The sequence below is a fragment of the Salvelinus namaycush genome, chromosome 16 (genome assembly GCF_016432855.1).
Source record: "Salvelinus namaycush isolate Seneca chromosome 16, SaNama_1.0, whole genome shotgun sequence".
In the NCBI taxonomy this organism is placed as follows: domain Eukaryota; kingdom Metazoa; phylum Chordata; class Actinopteri; order Salmoniformes; family Salmonidae; genus Salvelinus; species Salvelinus namaycush.
Genome location: NC_052322.1, coordinates 1,848,426 through 1,875,702, shown reverse-complemented (window position 1 = coordinate 1,875,702; position 27,277 = coordinate 1,848,426). Strand labels below are relative to the sequence as shown.

At 42.3% G+C, this 27,277-nt stretch overlaps 1 protein-coding gene across 1 annotated transcript in view; it reads right to left on the bottom strand.

Moving 5' to 3' along the window:
• The window catches only part of LOC120060898 (retinoic acid receptor alpha), a 214,618-nt gene extending 188,728 nt beyond the window's left edge, over positions 1 to 25,890 (bottom strand). Inside the window, exon 1 of the mRNA XM_039010321.1 lies at positions 25,732 to 25,890. The gene's annotated coding sequence lies outside the window, so the exon portion shown is untranslated. The remainder of the gene's footprint in view (positions 1 to 25,731) is intronic.
• Between the last annotated feature and the right edge of the window lie 1,387 nt (positions 25,891 to 27,277).

The following is a 27,277-nucleotide window of genomic DNA, read 5'->3' as shown; positions in this document are numbered from 1 at the left end:
GGGGTTAAGGGCACCTAGTTTACATTCATGCGGCAATAGGTGAGAACTAAATGAGAACCAAGAAGACTTCTTTAAAACGTCTTCGGGATCAGTGTCCCATCCATGGGGCGGTTGAGCTAACGTAGGCTAATGCGATTAGCATGAGGTTGTAAGTAACAAGAACATTTCCCAGGACATGGACATCTGATATTGGCAAAATGATTAACAAGAATTTATGCTAACTGCACTGTCCAAATTACAGTAGCTATTACAGTGAAAGAATACCATGCTATTATTTGAGGAGAGTGCACAATTTTGAACATGAAAAGTTATTAATAAACAAATTAGGCACATTTGGGCAGTGTTGAGAGCGCATTTTGAACAGAAACGCAATGGTTCATTGGATCAGTCTAAAACCGTGCATATACACTGCTGCCGTCTAGTGGCCAACGTCTAAATTGCACCTGGGCTGGAATAATACATTACGGCCTCTCTAGCATTTCAAAGATCGTACAAAAAAAATACAAATGAAGGGTTGGTTTTTCTTTCTATTATCTTTTACCAGCTCTATTGTGTTATATTCTCCTTTCACGTTTCCACAAACTTCAAAGTGTTTCCTTTGAAATGGTACCAAGAATATACATATCCTTGCTTCAGGGACTGAGCTACAGGCAGTTAGATTTGGGCATGTCATTTTAGGCAAAATAATTTCAACCTCACATCTACGTCAACCTCAACGCTAATGAAGACTTACTACAGGCAACCCAGATGACCAGTGTTTATGAGAGAGACAAATATTGGAATCCCTGAATGGAAAAACATGCCATGCTGGCATCGGGCAGCAATGAAACATTGCGTCATTTTGACGATTTAATGACGGTGGTCTGGATCATATCAGAAGTTTAAATACCTGCCAGAGCCAAAACAAAGCTCAATATTTCATGCTTCATGAGGGCAGTTAAATTCTATTTGGCTTGATAGGACAATGCCGGGGGGTGTGTGTGTTGTGGTGAGTGCAAGTAACAACACAATGCATAGCTGTCCAGATAAACAAATGTGAGCTATATGAATATAGGCAATACAGAGGTGGCACAACAACACTGAAATTCATCAGGGGGATGACAAAGGGCTGAGTGAGAAATAGATTTGGCAAATGCTTATCAGAGAACACCCCACCCCCGGGGGTCCTTCCCACTAAGCATCTCAGAACAGTGTGCAGCCCAACTTGGTTGCTGCGCTGCAGACGAGTAGAGCAGAGCGAGTGGGTACTGAAGGCTAGGGGCCAACTGAGGATGAACGGACGCTGTTGTGCAATATGGGACCCATAAACACTAGGACAATGGAGGGGGACACGCTCACACAAGCGAAATCATCCTTAAAAAAAGAGAAAAGATCAGTTTACAGAGAGGCAATTCGCTCACATGCACTTCCATTAGTTCCCATCCATTTTAGTTATTGCCTCTTTTTTTTATTGAGGCCAAATATAACTGTACAAAATAAGAGCACCGCAACACGACATACAGTACTAGAGCACTCCAAAACAGAACACTACAACAGGCTGCCAAGGTCATTCTCACAGAGTATTATTTTTTTATAAAAAAAAATAAACAGAAATTGCATTTAGGCCTACATTACGAGTGTATGGACAACCAAGAAAAGTAGGTTACAAGAAATCTTGACACCCTTATGAAACAAGACGATCTTAACAATCCTGCTCAGCTCAGACTGCCTTATCGACACTTGTTGGCATAAGAACGGAGTGTTTGCTGAACACAGTTGTGTAAGCTACTGAAAACATGTCACTAGTTAAACAGAGCGAGCCTCTCAAGATAAGTATGAGTGTAGTAGAGAACGTACACATGCTAAATTGTGCTAAACCTTTTTTTCTAGTAACTTGTATAGTTTCATCTTGGCTGACTGTGTCCATTTCCACAGCACCCATTTACAGGCCAAGCTCCATGCACTGGTGTAGCATACACCCCGGCAAGGCGGGATTCGAGTTGGTGACCCCCTGGAAGTCTGACCCCCAGATAGCATATGGACATGTCATAACCCTAGAGGGTTTTTTATTACAAGAAATGAGCTTCCCAACAGCAACATGCTCTCTAAAATAGCATGAGGCTAGCTATGCAACCACTTAGTTAGGACTTTAAATATTAGAATGGACATTAACCTTGTTATGAAGACCTAAAGGGCAGCCATTTTGGTCAGGGAGTTGGTGAACCAGTTTTATAAATATTAATCTTTTTTATTAACTGCCAATATTCCATTCAAACAATGCAGTCAATCCACAGCCATATACTGGCTGAAATCAGTTGATAGAGAAGCTGTAAATACAACAAGTGCTGATATTGTATTATATATTAGCACTCACAACTTTTCAGGAAAACAAAACATTTCGACATGTGCTTACATTTTTTTAGGCTATTTCTACAGAAACTGTATACAATCCATATAAACGATTTATAATTATAATACAATATTTTAGGTTGACAATAGTTAAATTTAGGATTATGCCTCTATTGCCATTCATTGCAACTGAACCTTCCATTACTGTTACAACCTCGTACAACATTTTCCCGTGGTGCCCAATTCCCCCTTCTAACCACTGGCAAAATCCCCTAACAACGATCTCAAACTGTGTTTTTAATACAAAATGAAATGAAACAGACTACCCCTTGCTAATCAGGAGACTCTCGGGTATGTTGTGGTGGACTCATTACAATTGCTTCACGGGAACCTGGTCAAATTAAGGTTGTAGTGTGGCTAGCCACTGGAAGGCTCAGAATGCACTGTCAGCATGCAGCCAAAGTCTCTAACCTCTTTTGGAGCTAACTAGTATGCCACAGCCCTATTTGAGAGGTCATGACATTTTGTCAGCTGGTGATTGTTAAGAAAATAACTGCCGGTCTCACGGTAATTGACCATTAATTAACATAAACCCATTTATAAATCTCCTGGCTTCCACACAGTCTACAAGCCACTGATGCAGACCTTTGGAACATCTACATTTTTACAAATCTAAGAAATCCATGCAATATAACCTATACCGTCACAATCAATACATTATTTATTTTAGACAGGTCTAGAGAAACATGATATGAAGAAAATGTAGTCCATTTCAGAAGTCCTTATCTGGCTATGCCATATGACTGTGGGCTACACTAGTTCATTTAGCAGACAAGGTTTGCTTAAAATTCTGTGGCATTATTTTATAGTATAAAAAATACAAAATGTACATAGCTGAATAAAATAGAAAATATATTTTCTCCAAACGATTTGAGGGAGTGCGTACATTGAGATATATTTGCAACTTTAGTTGTGATAGAAACCTTTGGCTAGTTTATATATTTTATATATTCTAAAGCTGCATGATGCAACTAATGATGGCATGAGCTATGCTTTGTTTTTTTTGCGCAGACTGCACACACACTTTATCAGTCTCTCATTCACAATTTGACAAACAGTTGATAATACCTTGAATTTCCTTGCGCAGCCACTTTGTGTTGCAGTAATGCCCCCTGCGGTCAGTGGCTGTTGTGCCCTTGGGCTGAATATAATAATTATAATTCCCTTCTCCCGGCTCCGAAGCACCCCTCACCTCACACATGGCTCTCTCAGATATCTCAATTCTTACGAGCCAATGCCCGTCACGTGATCGGGTCCTTCTCACTGGCAACAAGTAAAGACAGACATCGGGGCAGATGTTGAAGTACTGTCCACATTTACTTTGTCAGCCAACAAGATGAGTAGGCCTAACGAACAGCAAACGCACTAGCCTGTCATCTACTATCCCCCATAGTGAAAAAGTTGACCTATTCTACTAGTCAACTTGTCCTTCTGTGCGAGAAAGAAATATTCCAAACATAGTCTGGGACAGTTGTGGGATGCAATAGATCCCAAATGAATACAACCGCTAGCATGAAAAAAATAAATGTTCAAAAGCAATGAGGCTAATGCAACAGATCAGAACGTTTCGCTTAAAAATGTTCTAACCTTTATTTAACTAGGTAAGTCAGTTCAGAACAAATTCTTCTTTACAATGATGGCCTACCCCAGACAACGCTGGGCCAATTGTGCGCCGCCATATGGGACTCCCAATCACGGCCGGTTGTGATACAGCCTGGATTAGGCCATTTCTTCGCATTATAAATGCAGCAATGCGCACAAAACTTGAAACTCAAGCGCCTATGTACACCAGTTAGGCTCTACACCAAGTGTAAAGCAGATTAATGTGCTTCATTTTAAGAAGTTATTTGACCATTTTAGTTGTGATACAAACCTTATCAAAACATATACGTAGGTCTATGGGCTAGGCTACATGAGGTGTGCGACTATGATTTGAAAAAGTCACACAAAAAAATCTAACAAATTACAAGATGGGCATCCTTCACAAGTGATCGACTATTATTGTCACCCACCAGACAATTCTTGATTTAATCTGGTCTTTACAAATACAAAATAATGTGTGAACATTTGTTCTGATTTAGAATGGACCATTATCATGCACCTGTCAACAGAAGAAAAAAAATGCACTTCAAAAGCGAATGGATAACGCTTTTCACGTGGTTCGTTTTCATGCCAACCAGGTAGGCTATACTCCTGTTGTAAAGAGAAGCAATGTGCTTAATATTAGGAAAGTTGAGAAATAAATATAGTAGACCTAGCCTATAGATAGCTGATTGGATGCTTCTCTTTAATAAAATGCCATCAAAACTATTTTCTCACAATTGCATAGCCTACAAAAATGTTGCGCAACACGAGCTCATCGACTCATGAAGTTTTGATGAGATTTTTAAATTGCATTTGCATTGATGTCAGAGTGATTAGACAAGAGGGCTGAGCACCAGCAAGTTTGGTAGGCTACTAATGACCAGCAGCGTCATAGCTTGGAGAAGTCTAGTTACCGTGACTACGCGGTCACGTGGAATTTGACTGTGGTCATGACTAGTGACCGCTGGTGTGGCGGTAATACGGTCACAGCCCTACTCTCAGATCGTGTCCTGATTTCGACAGCAGATGAGTTCAGTCATAACATCGCTAACTTAGCTAGCTAACATACATTTTGGAGAAGAAAAACAAACTTCTATACAAGGTAGGGTTGGTATACAGAAGATAGCCCTATTTGGTAAAAGACCAAGTCTGTATTATGGCAAGAACAGCTCAAATAAGCTAAGAGAAATGACAATCCACCATTACTTTAAAGACATGAAGGTCAGTCAAGAACTTTAAACAGTTTCTTCAAGTGCAGTCGCCAAAAACATCAAGCGCTATGATGAAACTGGATCTCATGAGGACCACCACAGGAAAGGAAGACCCAGAGTTACCTCTCAAAATTGCTGCAAAGAAACCACTACTAAAGGACACCAATAAGAAGAGACTTGCTTGGGCCAAGAAACACAAGCAATGGACATTAGACCGGTGGAAATCTGTCACAGAGTAGGTGAACGGATGATCTTCGCATGTGTGGTTCACACGTGAAGCAGGTGGTGTTATGGTGCTTTGCTGGTGACACCGTCAGGGATTTATTTCGAATTCAAGGCACACTTAGCCAGCATGGCTACCACAGCATTCTGCAGCAATACGCCATCCCATCTGGTTTGGGCTTAGTGGGACTATCATTTGTTCTTCAACAGGACAATGTCTCAAAACATTCCAGGCTATGTAAGGGCTATTTGACCAAGAAGGAGAGTGATGGAGTGCTGCATCAGATGACCTGGCCTCCACAAAAATCACACGACCTCAACACAATTGAGATGGTTTGGGATGAGTTGAACCAGAGTGAAGGAAAAGCAGCCAACAAGTGCTCAGCGTATGTGGGAACTCCTTCAAGACTGCAGGTTGCGAGAATGCCAAGTGTGTGCAACGCTGTCAAGGCAAAGGGTGGCTACTTTGAAGAATCTCAAATATATTTCTGATTTGTTTAACACTTTTTTGGTTCCTACATGATTCCATGTGTGTTATTTCATAGTTTTGACGTCTTCACTATTATTCTACAATGTAGAAAATAGTAAAAATAAAAACCCTTGAATGAGTAGGTGGGTCCTAACTTTTGACTGGTACTGTATATATTAGGTCATGTTTTATGTGGACCCCAGGAAGAGTAGCTGATGCTTTTGCAGCGGCTAATGTGGAGCCTAATAAATACCAAATGTACATTTTAGTCATTTAGCAGATGCTCTAATCCAAAGCGACTTACAGTAGTGAGTGCATACGTTTTCATACTGGTCCCCCATGGGAATCGAACTCACAACCCTGGCGTTGCAAGAGCCATGCTCTACCAACTGAACCACACGGGCCCTGTAATGAAGCAGCCAATAAAACATAAATTTTCAAACATGTGCCAAAAAGCAATTCGCGGGAAAACATTCTAAACAGCGCACCTGATAACAGTTCCATGATGAACATCTGTTAGAAATTTTGAAAGAGGGAGAATATAAAAATGCAACAACTAGGATGGGCCGCTAATATGACAAGGATTGTGCCTTTGGCTTCTGGATAACAAAAGAAAGTTGATATGAAAACCAATAGAACAGGAGAGAAATGGCATAGCGGTCGGTCCAATAGGGAAGTAAATGAAATGGAAAAATGATATACAGTCCCTTCAGAAAGTATTCACACACCACTTTCTCCACATTTTGTTGTGTTACAGCTAGACTTTTAAAATTGATTACATTTAGATCTTTGGTTACTGGCCTGCACACAACATTTTTACAAATGTTTACAAAAAAAATATAAAGTTGAAATTGTCTTGTGTTAATTACGTATTCAACCCCTTTGTTATGACAGGCCTAAATAAGTTCAGGCATAAAAAAATGTAAAATTACTCAACAAGTCATAATTAGTTGCATGGACTCACTGTGTGCAATAATAGTAATTCAAAAAGCATGTTAAAAAGTCTCTCTCATCTCCGTACCCCACATACAATTATCTGTGTGTAAAGGTCCCTCAGTCGAGCAGTGAATTTCAAACAAACAGATTAAACCACAACGACCAAGGAGGTTTTCCAATGTCTCGCAAAGGGAACCTATTGGTAGTTAGGTAAAAAAATATATATTGACTATCCCTTTGAGCATGGTGAAGTTATTAATTACACTTTGGATGGCGTATCAATACTCCCAGTCACTACAAAATGTACAGGCGTCCTTCCAAACTCACTTGCCAGAAAAGAAGGAAACTGCTCAGGGATTTCACCATGAGGCCAATTGTGACTTTAAAACAGTTAGAGTTTAACAGCTGTGATTGGACAAAACTGAGGATGGCTCAACATCATTGTAGTTACTTCACAATACTAACCTAATTGACAGAGTGAAAATAAATGAGCTTGTAGAAAAATAAATCTATATACAATGTGAGCAAATGAGGTGAGATAAGGGAAGTAAAGGAAAAAAAAGGCCATGGTGGCGAGGTAAATACAATATAGCAACTAAAACACTAGAATGGTAGATTTGCAGTGGAAGAATGTGCAAAGTAGAAATAGAAATAATGGGGTGCAAAGGAGCTAAATAAATAAATACAGTAGGGGAAGAGGTAGTTGTTTGGGCTAAATTATAGATGGGCTATGTACAGGTGCAGTATTCTGTGAGCTGCTCTGACAGCTGGTGCTTAAAGCTAGTGAGGGAGGTAAGTGTTTCCAGCTTCAGAGATTTTTGCAGCTCGTTCCAGTCATTGGCTGCAGAGAACTGGAAAGAAAGATGACCAAAGGAGGAATTGGCTTTGGGTGTGACCAGTGAGATATACCTGCTGGAGTGCGTGTTATGAGTGGGTGCTGCTATGGTGACCAGTGAGCTGAGATAAGGTGGGGCTTTACCTAGCAGAGACTTGTAGATAACCTGCAGCCAGTGGGTTTGGCGACGAGTATGAAGCGAGGGCCAACTAACGAGTGCGTACAGGTCGCAATGGTGGGTAGTAAATGGTGCTTTGGGGACAAAACAGATGGCACTGAGACTGCATCCAGTTTGTTCAGTAGAGTGTTGGAGGCTATTTTATAGATGACATCACCGAAGTCGAGGATCGGTAGGATGGTCAGTTTTACGAGGGTCTGGTTGGCAGCATGAGTGAAGGATGCTTTGTTGCGATATAGGAAGCCGATTCTAGATTTTATTTTTGATTGGAGATGCTTAATGTGAGTCTGGAAGGAGAGTTTACAGTCTAACCAGACACCTAGGTATTTGTAGTTGTCCACGTATTCTAAGTCAGAGTCGTCCAGAGTAGTGATGCTGGACGGGCGAGCAGGTGAGGCAGTGATCGGTTGAATAGCATGCATTTAGTTTTACTTGCGTTTAAGAGCAATTGGAGGCCACGGAAGGAGAGTTGTATGGCATTGAAGCTCGTCTGGAGGTTAGTTAACACAGTGTCCAAAGAGGGGCCAGAAGTATACAGAATGGTGTCGTCAGCGTAGAGGTGTATCAGAGAATCACCAGCAGCAAGAGCAACATCATTGATGTATACAGAGAAGAGAGTCGGTTTAACACGATTGCATTTAGAATTGTTGTGCAATGAATGGGTTTATAAAAAGCTCGTTTTACTCCAGCAGCAACCACCTGAAGAGATGCAGGAGAAATCCCACTCAAAATAGGCTGTATGCGTGTGATAGTTGTGTTGGATAAATTTAGTTCCACAAAATTATGCAAATGAACCTTTAGACCGATAAGCAGGATGGTCAAATGTATTTACAGCGACTGATATTTCCATCAATGAATAAAAAGCATTATTTTGCAATGGGATTATTATTTTTCTCTATTGGTCATTTTGCCCGCCAACAGTTTTATTTAAAAATCGGCTTTCATATTATTTTTGGGCCAAAAGCCGGCAAGAAATCTTGAGGTACAGGTAAGCGTTTCCAAAATTGACGTTTGTACAAGAATCGACTGGTGACTCAATGTTGTAGCTAGCAAATCCAGCGACCAGGCGCCAAAATGCAACTCTGCCTCAAATATGAGACAAGGGAAAATCAAATGTAGCCTATCATGTCAGTCAGCAGCAATCGTGATTAAACACTTACAATGTTGAAAAGGGGATCATGTTAGCCAACTGCGCTAGGTAGGCCTACGTTGGTTGGAGAAAAAAGTACATTAGGTCTACTTACCATGCTAAGCCAACTGTACCAAGTTTCTCCTGGTAGCGGCAAAGTAAACATTATAAGCTAACAGTACATTGACAGGCGGAGCCCACGAAGGATGGTAATTAACCTAAACCCCTCATACTGGTCAGCTATAGTTCACTTGTTGTTCTCACTCAAATAACAAATTAACGGTGGCCAATTTTGAGAGATATTGTGAGGCTACTCACATCTGAAATGATGATCAATAGATATTTTTGAAGAACATGCAGTATAACTGATGGTCGAGCTAAATGTACGCAATTGTTCTGCATGGAATAAACTGAAATGTGTAGTTCTGACTATGTACTTCAAGAGGTGATATTACAACCAAATAGTTACCATTTATTTAACAATCACTTGAAAAAAACGCACGCAGTTGTCAATGGTTTTAGCAAAGCTGGGTATCTCCTTGCCAAACAGCAGGCAAATTGAACACTCTGCACCTTATGACGTTTTATTGATAACAACCTATAGGGTCTTTATGTATGAAACCGCAACATTTTCTCTGCCCCATGGCAAAAGGCTTTGACCTTTGTGGGGCCCATGCAAAACTACGCCACTGGCTGCATGTTGACATTTCAAAAAAATAAATAAATCGAGGCCTGCGAAACTTGACAAAAGTACTGATTCACTAGCCAACCATTATCCTACACCTTGAGGTGTGATAAGCATAACTAAAAGACCAGACTAAGATAGCCTTATGTCCAGGGAAGGAGCAGCACATTTAAGAGGCAGAGAGGGCTTTGAGAAACAAGGAGTGGCTGATGTGTGCACGAAACGAAACCCTGGAACAATGCAGCGAGCCTTTCCAGGAACACTGTCAACACATTTTACATACGCAGGACGCCAAACTACATGCTTGGGGTTCCACGTTGATTTTGATGAATATGAGACTCCGTGAAGAAATAAAGACATTTTTAACTCCCTCCAGTTTGCTCAGTCTCCGTTAAATGTGCCCAGTCAATGGCCTGCGGATCTATTCAACTGCAGGCAGCCCACAGCACATGAATAACGAAGGGCAACTCGCACGAAAGCCTAAATCACCATTGTGCCATCACCCAACAGAGATGATTGCGTGTTTAATTTACTGCGCTGCATCCGTCTCAGTTCTGCCCAACTTAGTTTCGCAATTTCAATGACTGAGTACTCCAGGTATTTATTTATCAATATGCTTTTCTCCCAATACCATGAATCATTAAGGCTGTAAAATGCTCATGTACCTGCTGCAGTGTGTGCGCGCGAATGTCACAGGTCTCAGACAAACCAGAGCTTGAGAAAACAAGGCAGGGTGAAAAGAACCCATCAACATTTTAGCTACAATACATGAAGCTCATTATTGGGCCATATACAATGTAGTTCAATAATAGTGATGTATTCAACTTCATTCTTTATCGATAGTTATATTGGGATAGTATTATTTGACGATATACCGCATTGACAATGTCTAAATATTATTTGAGCTAGTTGGCTTTACCTGCACCAAAACTCCAGTATTTTTTCTTCATAGCTTGTTCCCCATCTTTCTTTTTTTTTTTTAAATAGGAAGCGAATTTGTTTTCAGCACTTTTAATATCCAGAACGGAACACTTCTTGTTGTTTTCTCATGGCTCGCTTATCCCTCTGCAGCAGAAGTATGATGTGCATTATGTTTGGAACATCGAATTGCAATACATATCGTATCGGCACCTAAGGCTTGCGATATATCGGGAGGTCACTGGCAATTCCCAGCCCTATTCAATAGGCCTACATTACATTTACATTAGCAAACACACATTTGCAAAGTCAAGACCAAACTGTCGATCATAGAATGGCAAGCATATAGTTGACATAACAGTATATTACAAGGTCAAAACTAAAGAAAAACATCTTGATGTGAAATAACAGTCAGTGGACACAAGGCAATTGAGGCACTGTCTCAATTGCTGAGTGGGGATTTCTTTAGGTCTACTTCCACAACCTAGGCCAGTCAGTCATTGCGTGGCTCTCGGCGACTTAACTGGCGGCTCGCAGCCAGAAACTGAAAGAATGTGTTGCGTTTTCCTCAGTCAGCTGAATGCGCCGCTTACTTCATAGAACCGCGGTTACGTGAATAACCTCATTAGCGTCTGGGACAAACAGAATGGTAAAAGCGTTTCTGGCGCATCTTGAAATTGCTTTCTTCCTAAAAAGTTTGCTCTAGATTTTGAATAGTTGGCGCTATTATCAACTATGACCCCTTCCCTGAAAGCCCACACATATAAAAGTCTTTGTTCCCACCTACAAAGCAGGGCTTGTTAGAATGGAGAGTGATGAATTTGCACAGAATAACTGAGGGAAAATAATTGATTCTCTACAAAACGATCATATAGGATTGTTTGATGATCATCCATGATGTTTTCCTGAACTTTCCAATACCTTTAACGCATTTCAACATTCATTACATTATTTTAAACATTTGTTAATGATACCTCAAGTGTCCTAAAATAGGAAATCAAATAGCTTTATGGTTCTGGTTAATAGCATCTTATATATCATGTATAAATCAATTTAATATCATGCACAATTTCACTTTGTGAACCACCCCAACCCCCCTTCAACGGGTATGGTGGCTCGCACAGTGATTTTGTTTTACAAAAAAGTGTCTCCCTCTGAAATATCAGTGACTACCACGGACCTGGGCTGATGGCAGAACCCACAGTTAGGACACTGTGTGTAGTCGGTGTCCTATGTACTACTATCTAACGTCACTTACAAAGTTTCTCAGCTTGTTAAATCATCAATCAATGTCAGCTGACATGGTCCGACATCACCACAGGCACAGTGCAGGCCTCTACCCAATAAAGACTGATGTGGTTCGAGTCTTGTCCCTTGGCAAGGCGGGCCAGCCAGGGTAATTTGTGGCTCATCTTGGCTCCACTCTCAATGCTTGCACTGGAATCTCATCAGCTAGAGAACAACAGCCTCTCTGTAGCATGATTGAGATTGAGAGATGGGATTTTTTTATATTTATTAACTAGGCAAGTCAGTTACGAACAAATTCTTATTTACAATGATGGCCTCGGAACACTGGGTTAACTGCCTCGTTCAGGGGCAGAACAACTTGTCCCTGGCTCTGCTGTGTTAACAGACCATAGAGACAATGGCAGCAGCAGCAGGCAGCAGTTTACAAAAAAAGAGTCTTGGCTGGAGAGCAGAGCAGAGAGCACAGTATGACAATGACGCTATGAGCTGAGCTCTTGAATTTGCAGAGGCAGCAGCAGCCGCCAAAGCATTACCAGCTCTGTTATGGGCCATTATCCTCCCGTTCACACAGATTTGGCACCGGCCTCAACTAATGTGCAGGCGGACAGCAGGGTGATGCCGCCATCTATGCCCGCCTGGCACACGCTCACACGGCAGCACCACAGAGACCACAGTTCTAAAAAGGTGCCATGGCATGCAGGACAACAACCAAACAATCTATCAATGCCTCGGCTTTGACAGATGCCCAACAGGTTGACTGACCAACAGGTAAAAAAAGGTTTCCAGATATACAAGCACAAAGAAACAGAGACAAGCTACATTTGTGAGCTAGTCGGTGTAGTACTCTTTGCTGACGTGACCCCAGGCTAGCTGTTGTCAGCAGGGGTTAACTCCTCAGCAGGGTAAAGCTGCTCTAACAATAATAGCATTTTTTCTGGCAGGGTGGGAAAATAAACTTTTTGGTCCACCAGCCACTGTCAGGTAGAAAAATCTGCCAGCCACTCAGATTGTTTTACCAGCCAAAATATATTTTGCGCCATAATTACACACACAAAAATAAATAAAAGGATGAGCATGCTTTCTGTTTTCTGAAACAAGAAATGTACTACTAGTAATAAATAATGGGGTAGACAAACAGCTTAATTTTTTGGACCTGTGTCTTTTAACCAATGTATGTTAAAAGAAAACCACTTAAATACAATTGTAAAAACAGAAACAGTTCTACAACTGAACATCAAGAACCAACAAAGTGCCCTACTCTGCCACAAAAGGCTGAGTGACATGGCTAATTTATTATTTTAGTTCAGGGCTCTACGCTGACATGATGTACTCCTAAGTAGAAATGTAGACGCACACAAATCTAGGAGAACAATTAAAGTAGGAGTGTTTTTTAAATGGTAAGAAATGACTAAAAGATGAGTGATCCATGCTCAATCATTAGGTGAGACAAATGTTCAGCTGCCCCTTTAAGGGACGGGCTGTTACCGTGGTAACTTAGGCACTCCGCTTGTCTGTGATGAAAAACATTCCTGTTGCAGCAAACTCAAACCGACCTAGAGTGTGAACAAAATGATATAACAGGCCAAGAAAACACGAGGACAAAGTCACACTTCAGTATCCTTTCTTGTCAATTCGACAAACTTCTACATGTGGCCTTGGATGAAATAGCTACTGGGTGTGCAGGCTTTTTCTCCAGCCCTGCTCGAACACGCCACATTGTAAAAACAAACATCTGCTCAACAGGACCTTGATAAACTGTGTTTGAGCAGGGTTGGATAAAAGGCCTGCACACCCAGTAGCTCTCCAGATGGAGGATTGACAGACCACAAGTTTCTTTATACAGTAGCCTATCAGTGCAGTTTTTTTACTTTGTGGGGGTGTTAAGTGCCTTACCCGAGGCCACAATGGCAGGAGATAAAATACATGGGATCAAAGACCAGCAGCTTTCCATTGTCAATACCAGCGATGACAATGAAGGTTATTTTGTGAAGTGGTTCCTTACATCATACAACTCCAATTTTCAGTTACCCTTTTTGGCCCATGGTGCAACAGACCATTTTTTTGTTTTTGGACAAGTGACTTGAGCTTTTGTAGTAAAAAAAGGTCATATCTGTCCTAAAAAAAAGCAAATGCCAAGCCCTGGAGAGCACCGAGACCGGGAGAGGAGAGGGCGAGATAGGAGGGAAAGCGATTGAGAGCATGGGGTGATGGTGGGTGCGTGAATCCGATTTCCAATGACACTGTGCTTAAGAATCCTTTTTCAAAAAGACAAAACATATGATCGGTCAACATTAAAATGACAGGGTCCCAAGAAAAATTAAGGGGAATGGAAAGGGGTAGGAGAGTAGAGCGGCCTGGCTAGCCCCACTGATAGCCGCCCCGAGGAAAATAAATATATACACAGACCATTATTTATTTGCGCATTCCCGAGGTAGCAAGCCAGCCACGACTATCAGTAAGACGGCGCCGACAGCTCTGCTTCTAGCTCCTAAGCAAGTTTTTTTTACTTTTTTCTTACACTATTAGCACATAACCTTTTTTGTTTTATTACATACAGCACATTGGACTGTAGTACTCGCGCTAGGAAAACACACAACTGCTATTCTCTCTTCCTGGATGCCTACAAGGCACTCCCCCGCCCTCTCTTCGGCAATTCAGATCACAACAGGAAGTACCCGTGCTAAGGTATATCCAACGCTGGTCTGACCAATCAGAATCCATTCTTCAAGATTGCGTGAACACGCAGACTGGGATATGTTCTGCATAGACTCTGAAAATAACAATGATGTATACACAGACACAGTGACTGAGTTCATCAGGAAGTGTATAGGGGATGTTGTTCCCACTGACTTAAAACCTACCCTAACCAGAAACCGTGGCTAGATGGTAGTATTCGTGCTAAACTGAAAGCACGAACCACCGCATTTAACCATGGTAAGGTGTCTGGGAATATGGTTGAATGCAAACAGTGTAGTTATGCCCGCCGTAAGGCAATCAAACAGGCAAAACGTCAGTATAGAGACAAGTGAAGTCGCAAGGCTGCCGGCCATGACGGCATCCATAGCCGCGTGCTCAGAGCATGCGCAGACTAGCTGGCTGGAGTGTTTAGGGCATAGTCAATCTCTCCCTAACCCAGTCTGCTTTCTCCACTTGCTTCAAAATGTCCACCATTGTTCCTGTACCCAAGAGAGGCTAGTAAAGAGAGGCTAGTAAAGGATCATACCTGACACCCTAGACCCACTTCAACTTGCTTACCACCCCAATATATCCACAGACAGTGTCACCATTACACTGGCCTATCCCATCTGGACAAGAGGAATACCTATGTAAAAATGCTGTGCATTGACTATAGCTCAGCCTTCAACACCATAGCTTGATGATGAGCTTGGAGGGTACTAAGGGCCCTGGGTCTGAACCCCGCCCTGTACAACTGGGTCCTGGACTTCATGATGGGTCGCCCCCAGGTGGTGAATGTAGGAAACAACACCACTTCACTGATCCTCAACACAAGGGCCCCACAAGGGTGCGTGCTCAGTCCCCTCCTGTACTCCCTGTTCACCCATGACTGTGTGGCCACACACACACACACACACCTCCAACTCAATCATCAAGTTTACAGACGACAACCATAGTAGTCCTGATTACCAACAATGACGAGACAGCCTACAGGGGAGGAGGTGAGGGCCCTGGCAGAGTGGTGCCAGGAAACTAACCTCTCCCTCAACGTCACCAAAATGAAGGAGATGATCGTGGACTTCAGGAAAAAGGAGAGGGAGCACGCCCCCATCCACATTGACAGGACCGCAGTGGAGAACGTGGAAAGCTTCAAGTTTCTCGGCTTACACATCCCTGACGTTCTGAAATGGTCCACCCACACAGCCAGTGTGGTGAAGAAGGCAACAGTGCGTCTTCAACCTCAGGAAGCTGAAGAAATGAGGCTTGGCCCCTAAGACCCCTGACAAACTTTTTGCACAATTGAGAGCATCTTGTCGGGCTGTATCACTGCCTGGTACGGCAACTGCACCGAACGCAACTGCAGGGCTCTCCAGAGGGTGGTGCGGTCTGCCCAACGCATTACCGGGGCACACTGCCTGCCCTGCAGGACACCTACAGAACCCGATGTCACGGGAAGGCCAAAAAGATCATCAAGGACATCAACCACCCGAGCCACAGCCTGTTCACCCCGCTATCATCCAGAAGGCGAGGTCAGTACAGGTGCGTCAAAGCTGGGACTAGCAGGCTACCACCCGGTTACGCAACGCCGCACCTTAGAGGCTGCTGCCCTATACATAGAATCACTGGTCACTTTAATAATGTTTAAAGTACTGCTTTACTCATATGTACATACTGTATTCAATGCCACCAACATTCCTCATCCTAATATTCATACATTTCTTCATTCCATTATTATACCTTTAGATGTGTGTATTGTTCTGAATTGTTGGATATTACTGCACTGTTGGAGCTAGGAACACAAGTATTTTGCTACACCCACAATAAAATCATATGACCAATAACATTTGATTAAAATGTTGGTTTTTCACGCTACAGAGATAATATTCGGCCAGCTGCATGGGCTGGAAAGGGATAGGTTAGAGCAGGGGTACCTAAAATACTATTCGAGAAGGTTCGGTCACACAAATTGCCTAGGTCGCAAAGGTCCAGATGGGGCGAGAGAGAAAAAAAATTATCTAATAAAATCGGCATTTATCGGCGTTGCGACAAACCCCCACCTCGCGACCCAAAACTGTTCAAACCCCGCTTGTTGGCGGAGACAACATTATGGGTCTGAACCCATAATGGCTCATTTCTTGCAATTCTACATATTTTGCCATGTCTTATGTTGTGTGTTCATAGATGTCAGAGTGAGTGACTCAAACGTTAAAAAAATGTACCTGTGCATGATAACTACAAGGTTTAGATAGTAATATCCAGTTGATCAGCTGACAGGTTTTAAATGGCTCGCTAAGGTCTGTCAGTAAGCACGTTTCCCTCCAGTTTTTATTTGAGTCAAGTCATACCGTATAAATTTGTTTAAAAAAAAAAAAAAGTGTAAAAAAAAAGTTAATCCAATTTCATTAAAATGCCGACTCTTCCGATTCGTGCCTATCAGAGTGGACTAATCCATTGTAAAGGCCGTGGGGATGGCACAGTCCATCACTCAAAGTAAGACATGTGCTACTGAAATGGTACATGGTTATATTACTTAAGAACAATGGTGCAATAAATGCACTCTCTCCCGCATTGGAAAGAGGTCGCTGTCCGCGGTTCTGAAACACATCAGCGCGCTGTGGAATTGGTACCTAGACCAAATATCTATGCGCATAATATCAAAGTTAACCAGCATATTGGGTGTTGAGAACAACGCGGCGGAGGCAGGAAATGAGAAAACAGACCTTGCCTTAATTGTCTAAGAAAAGTGAGGAGAGGTATCTTAATTAGGTCAATCAATAGCCTAACTTTAAAATATATAAAGCCAGGCACATTTTATTTCACCAGGTAGGCCAGTTGAGAACAAGTTTACAACTGCGACCAGGCCAAGATAAATCATAGCAGTGCGACAAAAACAGACGTACAGTCAATAACACAATAGAAAAATAGATGTACAGTGTGTGCAAATGTAGAAGAGTAGGGAGGAAAGGCAGACGAAATAATACTGGAGTGATATGTGCAGATGATGTGCAAGTAGAGATACTGGGGTGCAAAAGAGCAAGAGGGTAAGTATAAATATGGGGATGAGGTAGTTGGGTGTGCTATTTACAGATTGGCTGTGTACAGGTACAGTGCTCTGACAGCTGATGCTTAAAGTTAGTGAGAGAGAGATAAGTCTCCAGCTTCAGTGATTTTTCCAATTCGTTCCAGTCATTGGCAGCAGAGAACTGGAAGGAAAGGAGGCCAAAGGCAGTATTGGCTTTGGGGATTTTCAGTGCAATATACCTGCTGGAGCGCAAACTACGGGTGGGTGCTGCTATGGTGACTAGTGAGCTGAGATAAGGTGGGGCTTTACCTAGCAAAGACTTCGATGACCTGGAGCCAGTGGGTTTGGCGACGAATATGTAATGAGGGCCAGCCAACAAGAGCATACAGGTCGCAGTGGTGGGTAGTATATGGGGCTTTGGTGACAAAACAGATGGCACTGTGATAGACTACATCCAATTTGCTGAGTAGAGTGTTGGAGGCTATTTTGTAAATGACATAGCCGAAGTCAAGGATCGGTAGGATAGTCAGTTTTATGAGGGTATGTTTGGCAGCATGAGTAAACTAGTAATATCATCAACCATGTGTAGTTAACTAGTGATTATGTTAAGATTGATTGTTTTTTATAAGATAAGTTTAATGCTAGCTAGCAACTTATCTTGGCTTCTTGCTGCCCTCACGTAACAGGTAGTCAGCCTGCCATGCAGGCTCCTCATGGAGTGCAATGTAAAGCAGGTGGTTAGAGTGTTGGACTAGTAACCGGAAGGTTGCAAAAATAAATCCCCGAGCTGACAGGGTAAAAATCTGTCGTTCTGCCCCTGAACAAGGCAGTTAACCCACCGTTCCTAGGCCGTCATTGAAAATAAGAATGTGTTCTTAACTGACTTGCCTAGTTAAATAAAGGTGTAAAAAATATTTTTTTTTAATTTAAAATTAAATACATTTTTTTTTAAACAGCCAAATCGGTGTCCAAAAATACCGATTGTTATGAAAACTTGAAAAATCGGCCCTAATTAAATCGGCCATTCCGATTGATCGGTCGACCTCTAGTGTGTGTTACGGTGTTCAGTTTGTTTTAACCTATTTATTGATGCGATTTTGATATTCTATTGGTCACGTTCATGCGATGCATACATGTGTCACATAAAGAGAGCAAGGGTTGAGGCAATGTTTTTCCTAAACAAATCCGGGAATTCGGTAACAGAACTCTTCAGTCTGAAATGGCTGTAATCATGTTACAGCTTCAGCAACACGGACATCGCGATAAACCCTGTTGGTGTTCTGTGATGGTCGCTGCAGCAAGGAGGAGTGACAGACAACGGGTGCTAGTCAGTCACGCCCTGTAACTTTTTTTTTAAACAGAGAAGCAAGTTTAAGCTCGACCTAATCAAATCAATTGCTGGTCAAACAAACTCAATGCATATAGTTGTTTTGATTAAAACACATAGGATGTGTCTATATGGAAAGATACGTTTTATATTTTTGGCCAATCGATTGGTCAAATGAACAAACGACTCTCGGTCTACCAATATTTTTTGGGTTGGTCAGGGACAGCACTAGTCTTATTCTGGTGACATTATGATCGATGCTTGCGTAGCGACGTAGTGCACACCATGTACTTCTTCGCTTAACTTTGGTACATTAGTGTTGGATTTTTATTTGGTACATAAACTTTCCATTGCATTTTGAACTCTACCCATACTTTGTCACAAACGTTTGCACTCTAGCCAAAAATGTTTGACAAATAAAAATATTCTTGCTCTTATCCATAGACTAGCCTAACCGCCCTGTATTTGCAACATTTTTGGCTAAAGTGCAAAGTACACGATGTGCACTACGTCGCTACGCAATGATTTCTCTGCAACAAGTCTGTCTGGTGGAAACACAAATGGTGTGACAATTTGCATATTTGACTTCATGCGGATTCTAGACTATTCGCGTGAAAATCTGTCGACCAATTGAATGGAAACCGAGCGAGTGACTGACATGAGATGAAAACTACCAAAGCGCTACCACATTTCACAATTGCACCTTGTGGATTCTACTTTTACACATCTCAACAGTTAGCTGAAAGTCTGACAGAGTTCCCGCAGTGTGCCTATTGAGTATGGCTGGGCTGTCACTGGTAATGAAGTGGTTTCACTGCCTGCCTGGACTGACTGGGAGGAGAATGAGCCTGGCTTTTTACAGCAGTGTGGATGTACTCAGAAGAAGCAATTGATACCATTGTTTTATGGAGAGGGCGGTGATTAACTAACGACAAAAGAGCTCTTTCACTGGAAATGTCAGCCGTCAAGCTGAGAGACGGTCCGACTGGGCAAAAAGAGTCTGTGGAAAATTTTTATGGAATTGTATGACACTGCCACAATATCCCCACACAAATTGTGAAACACAATAAGTCTCATGTGGCAAAAAAAAGATTTGGCCGACAGTGTGTACATGTAAGACAATGCCAGACCAATGTGAAATGTACCATAATAGACAGTATGAACGCCGTAACACAATTCAAAGTAGCCTAAGTATTCAACCACCTTCTATAAAAACAGTCCTCAAAATGGATTGACAGACAAAGTTAATGTTAAACTATAGCTTTGTCTTTCTCACAGAGATCAGAGAAACAATACTATGTAGGCTAAATCTGATCATAATCTCAAGGTCTAAATCAATAGTCTTTTCAATCACATCCAATACAATAATAGCTCAGTCTTAAGCTTAGCCTCATTTAAAAAGAAAACTGACCTAAATCTTCAGGAATATTATACTGGTGAGGGACCTCAAATATAACCGATTATCCATTCTAGGCTGTTTCTTCCTGATTAGATTATACAACAGCCGATAATATTAAGGTCTCACAGCAGCCTCCTTGCATTTCTCAGAAAACACAATGGCCTTGGTCTCTAAGTTCCAAATCTGAGATTTAGGTACAGTTGAAGTCGGAAGTTTACATACACCTTAGCCAAATACATTTAAACTCAGTTTCTCACAATTCCTGACATTTAATCCCAGTAAAAATTCCCTGTTTTAGGTCAGTTAGGATCACCACTTTATTTTAAGAATGTGAAATGTCAGAATAATAGTAGAGAGAATTATTTATTTCATCACATTCCCAGTGGGTCAGAAGTTTACATACACTCAATTAGTATTTGGTAGCATTGCCTATAAATTGTTTAACTTGGGTCAAACATTTCAGGTAGCCTTCCACAATAAATTGGGTGAATTTTGGCACATTCCTCCTGACAGAGCTGGTGTAACTGAGTCAGGTTTGTAGGCCTCCTTGCTCGCACACGCTTTTTCCGTTCTGCCCACAATAATTCTATAGGATTGAGGTCAGGGCTTTGTGATGACCACTCCAATACCTTCACTTTGTTGTCCTTAAGCCATTTTGCCACAACTTTGGAAGTATGCTTGGGGTCATTGTCCATTTGGAAGACCCATTTGTGACCAAGCTTTAACTTCTTGACTGATGTCTTGAGATGTTGCTTCAATATAACCACACAATTTCCCTTCCTCATGATGCCATCTATTTTGTGAAGTGCACCAGTCCTTCCTGCAGCAAAGCACCCCCACAACATGCTGCCACCCCCGTGCTTCATGTTTGGGATGGTGTTCTTCGGCTTGCAAGCCTCCCCCTTTTTCCTCCAAACATAACGATGGTCATTATGGCCAAACAATTTTTGTATCAGACCAGAGGACATTTCTCTAAAAGTACAATCTTTGTCCCTATATGCAGTTGCAAACCGTAGTCTGGCTTTTTTAATGGCGGTTTTGGAGCAGTGGCTTCTTCCTCGCTGAGCAGCCTTTCAGGTTGTCGATATAGGACTTGTTTTACTGTGGATATAGATACTTTTGTACCCGTTTCCTCCAGCATCTTCACAAGGTCCTTTGCTGTTGTTCTGGGATTGATTTGCACTTTTCGCACCAAAGTACGTTCATCTCTAGGAGACAGAACACCTCTCCTTCCTGAGTGGTATGACAGCTGCGTTGTCCCATGGTGTTTATACTTGCGTACCATTGCTTGTACAGATGAACGTGGTACCTTCAGGCATTTGGAAATTGCTCCCAAGGATGAACCAGACTTGTGGACGTCTACAATTGTTTTTCTGAGGCCTTAGCTGATTTCTTTTGATTTCCCGTGATGTCAAGCAAAGAGGCACTGAGTTTGAAGGTAGGCCTTGAAATACATCCACAGGTACACCTCCAATTCACTCAAATGATGTCAATTAGCCTATCAGAAGCTTCTAAAGCCATGACATCATTTTCTGAAATTACCCAAGCTGTTTAAAGGCACAGTCAACTTAGTGTATGTCAACTTCTGACCCACCGGAATTGTGATACAGTGAATTATAGGTGAAATAATCTGTCTGTAAACAATTGTCGGAAAAATGACTTGTGTCATGCACAAAGTAGATGTCCTAACCGACTTGCCAAAACTATAGTGTGTTAAGAAGAAATGTGTGGAGTGGTTCCGACTTCAACTGTATATTAGAACTTCAACGAGGTGAGGTGCCCTGCCACTAAGACTTAAATGAAGTGGAGTTATTCTACTACTCTGACCTAATTGCTCTCTCTCCCTCATGAACACGGGAGAGCTGTGCACGCTGACATGTAATGATTATTTAGTACCATCAAAGCCATAAAGGGAGAAATAAAAGGAGTCAATATAAAGGGGGGGGTGACTTAACCCTTTCATCGTGCACAGGGAGGACTAGGAGAGCAGGGAAACAAACAGTGGACTGTATTGAGACAGAATCAGTATGTGTGAGCTGGCCTGTCAAACCCCCATCAGCCTGGCTGACTAGAGCTCCCATATCCCTACATCACAGGGGCTTTACTTCCCCAATCCACTCTTCACCCCTGCTAGCGGCTCCCACCCTCCTCCTCTCAGTCTTTTCCCACACTCACCCCACTCCCAAAAGCAGCGGCTATGTCAGCAAGCACCACGGCCAAAACGACTATAACCTTGCAATTTATTTCTACTCATTCAGCAAGAGTGGCAATAGCAAAGAAACAACTTTCTCCCAACATGTCTTTATGAAAAACAACTAAAGAGAGCCGGAAGACTGACACCACACTACTGCTCATTATAACAAACCCCAAATGTCTGATGTCTTTTTTTTCATAACAGGCATCCGAAGCCTCAGCTCTCGAAACTGTGGTTTCACTCAGATCTGAGCTCCTCGCTCCTGAAATAAAACCCACACAACTCTGGCGTCTCGGCGAGTGAGTGGGTCGACTCGGGTTGAGGCATTTACCGTTTAGCGAGGGCCTCGTGACATCTCTGGGGTAACCTGCCATTGTGGGGGACCCGTCTCATCTGTCACAACCCGATGAGTTTCTCCTGCACAGTCTCAGCCTTGTGAGGCAGGCAAACACCGGTTAAACTGAACACAAGGGACAGACAGGGCTGTGGTAAGGCTACTCACCACTATGGACCTCTGCTAACCGAACTTCAACTGTGTTGAGATTTCCTTTTTGGTATAATCTATATACCAAATTTAGATGGACGCTCTTACACTACCTACCCCTGAACCACACCACATTGCTAGGAGTCTTGCTCCCCACATCTTGTTAGACATGGGTGTGTTTGGCAGACAGGCCAACTATTTAGCTACAGTATCATTTGAACTCCTTTAAACCCCATCTCTTTACCTTCAACACGAATCTACAGATAGTAAAAAGGCCAGTTTTAGGAATAACACTGGGCATTTCCAAATACAAATCAGCAGCTCTGTGGGATACACATCTCATGTCCTGCAGTAAAGGTCTCCAAATGGGAACGCTCTCCCACCATCCTCCAATAACCCATCTCAGGTCATCCGGCAAAAACTATTTGTTCCAAAGGTTACAAGAAGACAGAAAATGTCAGCCCATGTGAAAAATAAATTGCCAGGAGCTTTTGAGTCACTATCATGTTTTTCAGAGCGAAGTCAAAGAATATTTTCCTTTCCAGTGTCACACTTGACTTTATCATTTTGAAGAGGAAGGAGAAGAGGGGGAGCCAAGAGCCATCGCATCCATTGTGATGACACATTTACCGCCATGTGAAACCAAGTCGTGTGAGGCTTCTAAGTCTAACTGGCATCGCTCACACAAGAAGGAAACCAACTTTACGTAGAACACAAGTCACTCAGAAACACTCTGGACTTGTGAAAAAGCAGTTCACTCTTCTGCCTCTAATTATATCTGCATGCAAAATACTGTACTTGGCTATACAATAGACTTTTCTGCTATTCTAAAAACACATTGTACGGTCTAACCCTCAAACTTAGAATAGACAACCAACCAAAAAGAACATGTCTGCACTAGCATAGACAGAGTATCTGCCACAAGAGAAGCTGATGAACACATTGGATGTGCCTGCAAGGCTGAAGTTGGGCTGGCTGGCTCTGCTCTGATGTGTGTCCATATGGCATACTGTAGCCTATTAGTTAAACAAACTCCTAACACAGTGACCACATCTCAGATCCTGTTGCCCTTGAGGGGATAAAGGCGAACCCAAGTATGATTGGACCGTTGACGTACACAGGGTACCAGACCAGTGTGTAGGTTAAATCCCTCACCTGGGGCCCATCATGAGTTGATGACACAGCAGATAAAACTTCTATGATTGTATCATTTTCAACAGACCTGAAGGAACAAAAGCCAAGGGCAGTTATTATTACATAACAGTACCTTTCAGGATTAGCCCACTATAGTGGGGCTCCCCGAGTGGCGCAGCGGTCTAAGGAACTGCATCTCAGTGCTAGAGGCATCACTACAGACCCTGGTTCAATTACAATCTGCATCACACCTGGCTGTGATTGGGAGTCCCATAGGGTGGCGCACAATTAGCCCAGTGTAGTCTGGGTTAGGGTTTGGCCAGGGTAGGCAGTCATTGTAAATAAGAATGTGCTTAACTGAATTGCCTATTTAAATAAATGAAAGTTAAATAGTGATAGTCGTAACAGTTGTGAACGTACTGCTTGGTTAGGTTAGAACTGACTAGGGCATATCCAGCTATGGCTACAGCACAACATGCATCTGTGATTCACACCATGAGGAGAGGTGACAGGGTGGGAAAATCCTCAGACACACCAAATTTCCCACTCAGCAACTAAGCCTCCAATGCATCTTGCTCTGAATGTCACAGGTTTTCTGTAGAAAAGGGCACATACCTTTTTCACAACAAAAACACAGTAGTTTGTTGTGCACATCACACAGCCAGTCTTGGACAGAGCAATGGAATAATCCATATAAATGCACTATTTTATGAATCAATCATGCACCATAAAATATCTTAACACAGTGATTAGGCTACCTAATCATACAGAAACACAAAACGAAGTATTATTACAGATCTAAATAATAAACGTTTTTTTTAATGACTTAACAATATATTTGCAAGAAATTGGTAATAATAAAAATGGACCAAATCCTAAATCGGCAAAATTTTGAGATTGTGGCAACATGCACTGTAATGTTAATAATCATGTCATAGGTATTATGACATTTCATTTGTCAGCTGCTCCTCTGAAGGCATATTATCTTGGGAAAAAACTGCATCAAATGTGTAAACAAATTGGGGGTTACTGTCAGTGTGGCTTACATTGCAGTCATTTGCTGAAATAAAAACACTTGAGCACACGGTTTTTGGGATTGATTAACATCAATATTCCATTGTCTTGGCGTTCCATGGATGGCTCGCAATGAAGCAAGAAGTGTGTGCAAAAGAAACTATAGGGGTTTAGCACTCGTAACATGGTAAATACAGTGAAAAGTTTACAAACTGGTTGACCTTGCTACAAGGATTGGCGATGTAAATATCGAGTCAACTGTCAGCCTGTCAAAATGCGGTTAGCTGCTAGCCAACTCGCTACTTATCGCTTGATGATGCTTACGTTGAGATTTTATTGCGTGGTCCATTTCATTCATGCGAAAATAATACGGCAAATTGATAAAATAACTTTTTTGCTATCTAATTAGAGAAGCCACCCTACGTGTTGATAGTGTAGCCAGTGTCAATCACGAGATTCATAACGAAATCTCACATCCCGCCGAACTGACATGCATGAAATCGTATAACGTTCGTGCACAAAATAAACGCAACTGAAAATACGGTTGTCGTCGGGCTGAAGGAGTTCAATTGTTCGTGACATTTGCCTGTTGGCTTATGTTAATTTTGACCTGGACCGCACACTGTCCAAATGTTGACAAGGTAAACCACCTCAAATAACAAGTGTCACATCAAATACCTTGGACCTGTTGCCTTCTCCTCCTGGTTCCGTGGTTGGTGGAAGTTGCGCCTAGTATAATTGTTTTGATACTCTCTCCAAAGTTTTTGAGTGTAAAACATTTAGCAGTGGATAACTACCGGTGTCGAGCCAAACTACCCTCCGGCAATTTGTCGATGAGAGGCGGTGAACGGAGAAGTTGAGAAGAGCTTTCGCAGCGGAGCCAATGAAGTCACGTGCTCCGGCAGTGAAATTCAACACCACCCTCTCGCTCCGCCCCTTCTCCATTTATGGGGTGGTCCGCTGTCCTGTAAACGGGATACTTCAGGATTGTGGCCAGTTTGTAATCTTAAAACCAAGGAAAAAAGTTACACTATATATACAAAAGTATGTGGACACCCCTTCAAATTAGTGGATTCGGCTATTCCAGCCATACCCGTTGCTGACAGGTGTATAAAACAGCCATGCAATCTCCATAGACATTGGCAGTAGAATGGCCTTACTGAAGAGCTCAGTGACTTTCAACGTGGCGCTGTCATAGGATACCACCTTTCCAACAAGTCAGTTCATCAAATTACTGCCCTGCTAGAGCTGCCCTGATCAACTGTAAATGCTGTTATGTTGAAGTGGAAACACTAGGAGCGACAACGGCTCAGCCGTGGAGTGGTAGGCCACACAAGTTTACAGTAGCTCGTAAAAATAATCTGTCCTTGGTTGCAACACTCACTACTGAGTTCCGAACTGCCTCTGGAAGCAACATCAAGACAAGAACTGTTCGTAGGGAGCTTCATGAAATGGGTTTCCATGGCCAAGCAGCCGCACACAAACCTAGATCACTATGCGTAATGTCGGCGGGAGTGGTGTAAAGCTCGCCATCATTGGATCACGCTTCATCATCTGGCAGTCCGACGCTACCTGCCCCAATGCATAGTGCCAACTGTAAAGTTTGGTGGAGGAATAATGGTCTTGGGCTGTTTTTCATGGTTTGGGCTAGGCCCCTTAGTTCCAGTGAAGGGAAATCTTAATGCTACAGCATACAATGACATTCTAGACGATTCTATGCTTCCAACTTTGTGGTAACGGTTTGGGGAAGGAAGGCCCTTTCCTATTTCACCATGACAATACCCCCATGCACAAAGCGAGGTCCGTACAGAAATGTTTTGTCGAGATCGGTGTGGAAGAACTTGACTGGCCTGCACAGAGCCCTGACCTCAACCCCATCGAACACCTTTTGGATGAATTGGAACACAGACTGCAAGCCAGGCCTAATCACCCGACCTCACTAATGCTGTTGTGGTTGAATGGAAGCAAGTCCCAGCAGCAATGTTCCAACATCTAGTGGAAAGCCTTCCCAGAAAAGTGGAGGCTATTATAGCAGCAAAGGTGGGACCAACTCCATATTAATGCCCATGATTTTGGAATGAGATGTTCAGCAAGCAGGTGTCCACATACCTTTGGTAATGTAGTGTATCTCAGTTTTTTATTTTTTTTATTTAACTAGGCACGTCAGTTAAGAACAAATTCTTATTTACAATGACAGCCTAGGAACAGTAGGTTAACTGCCTTG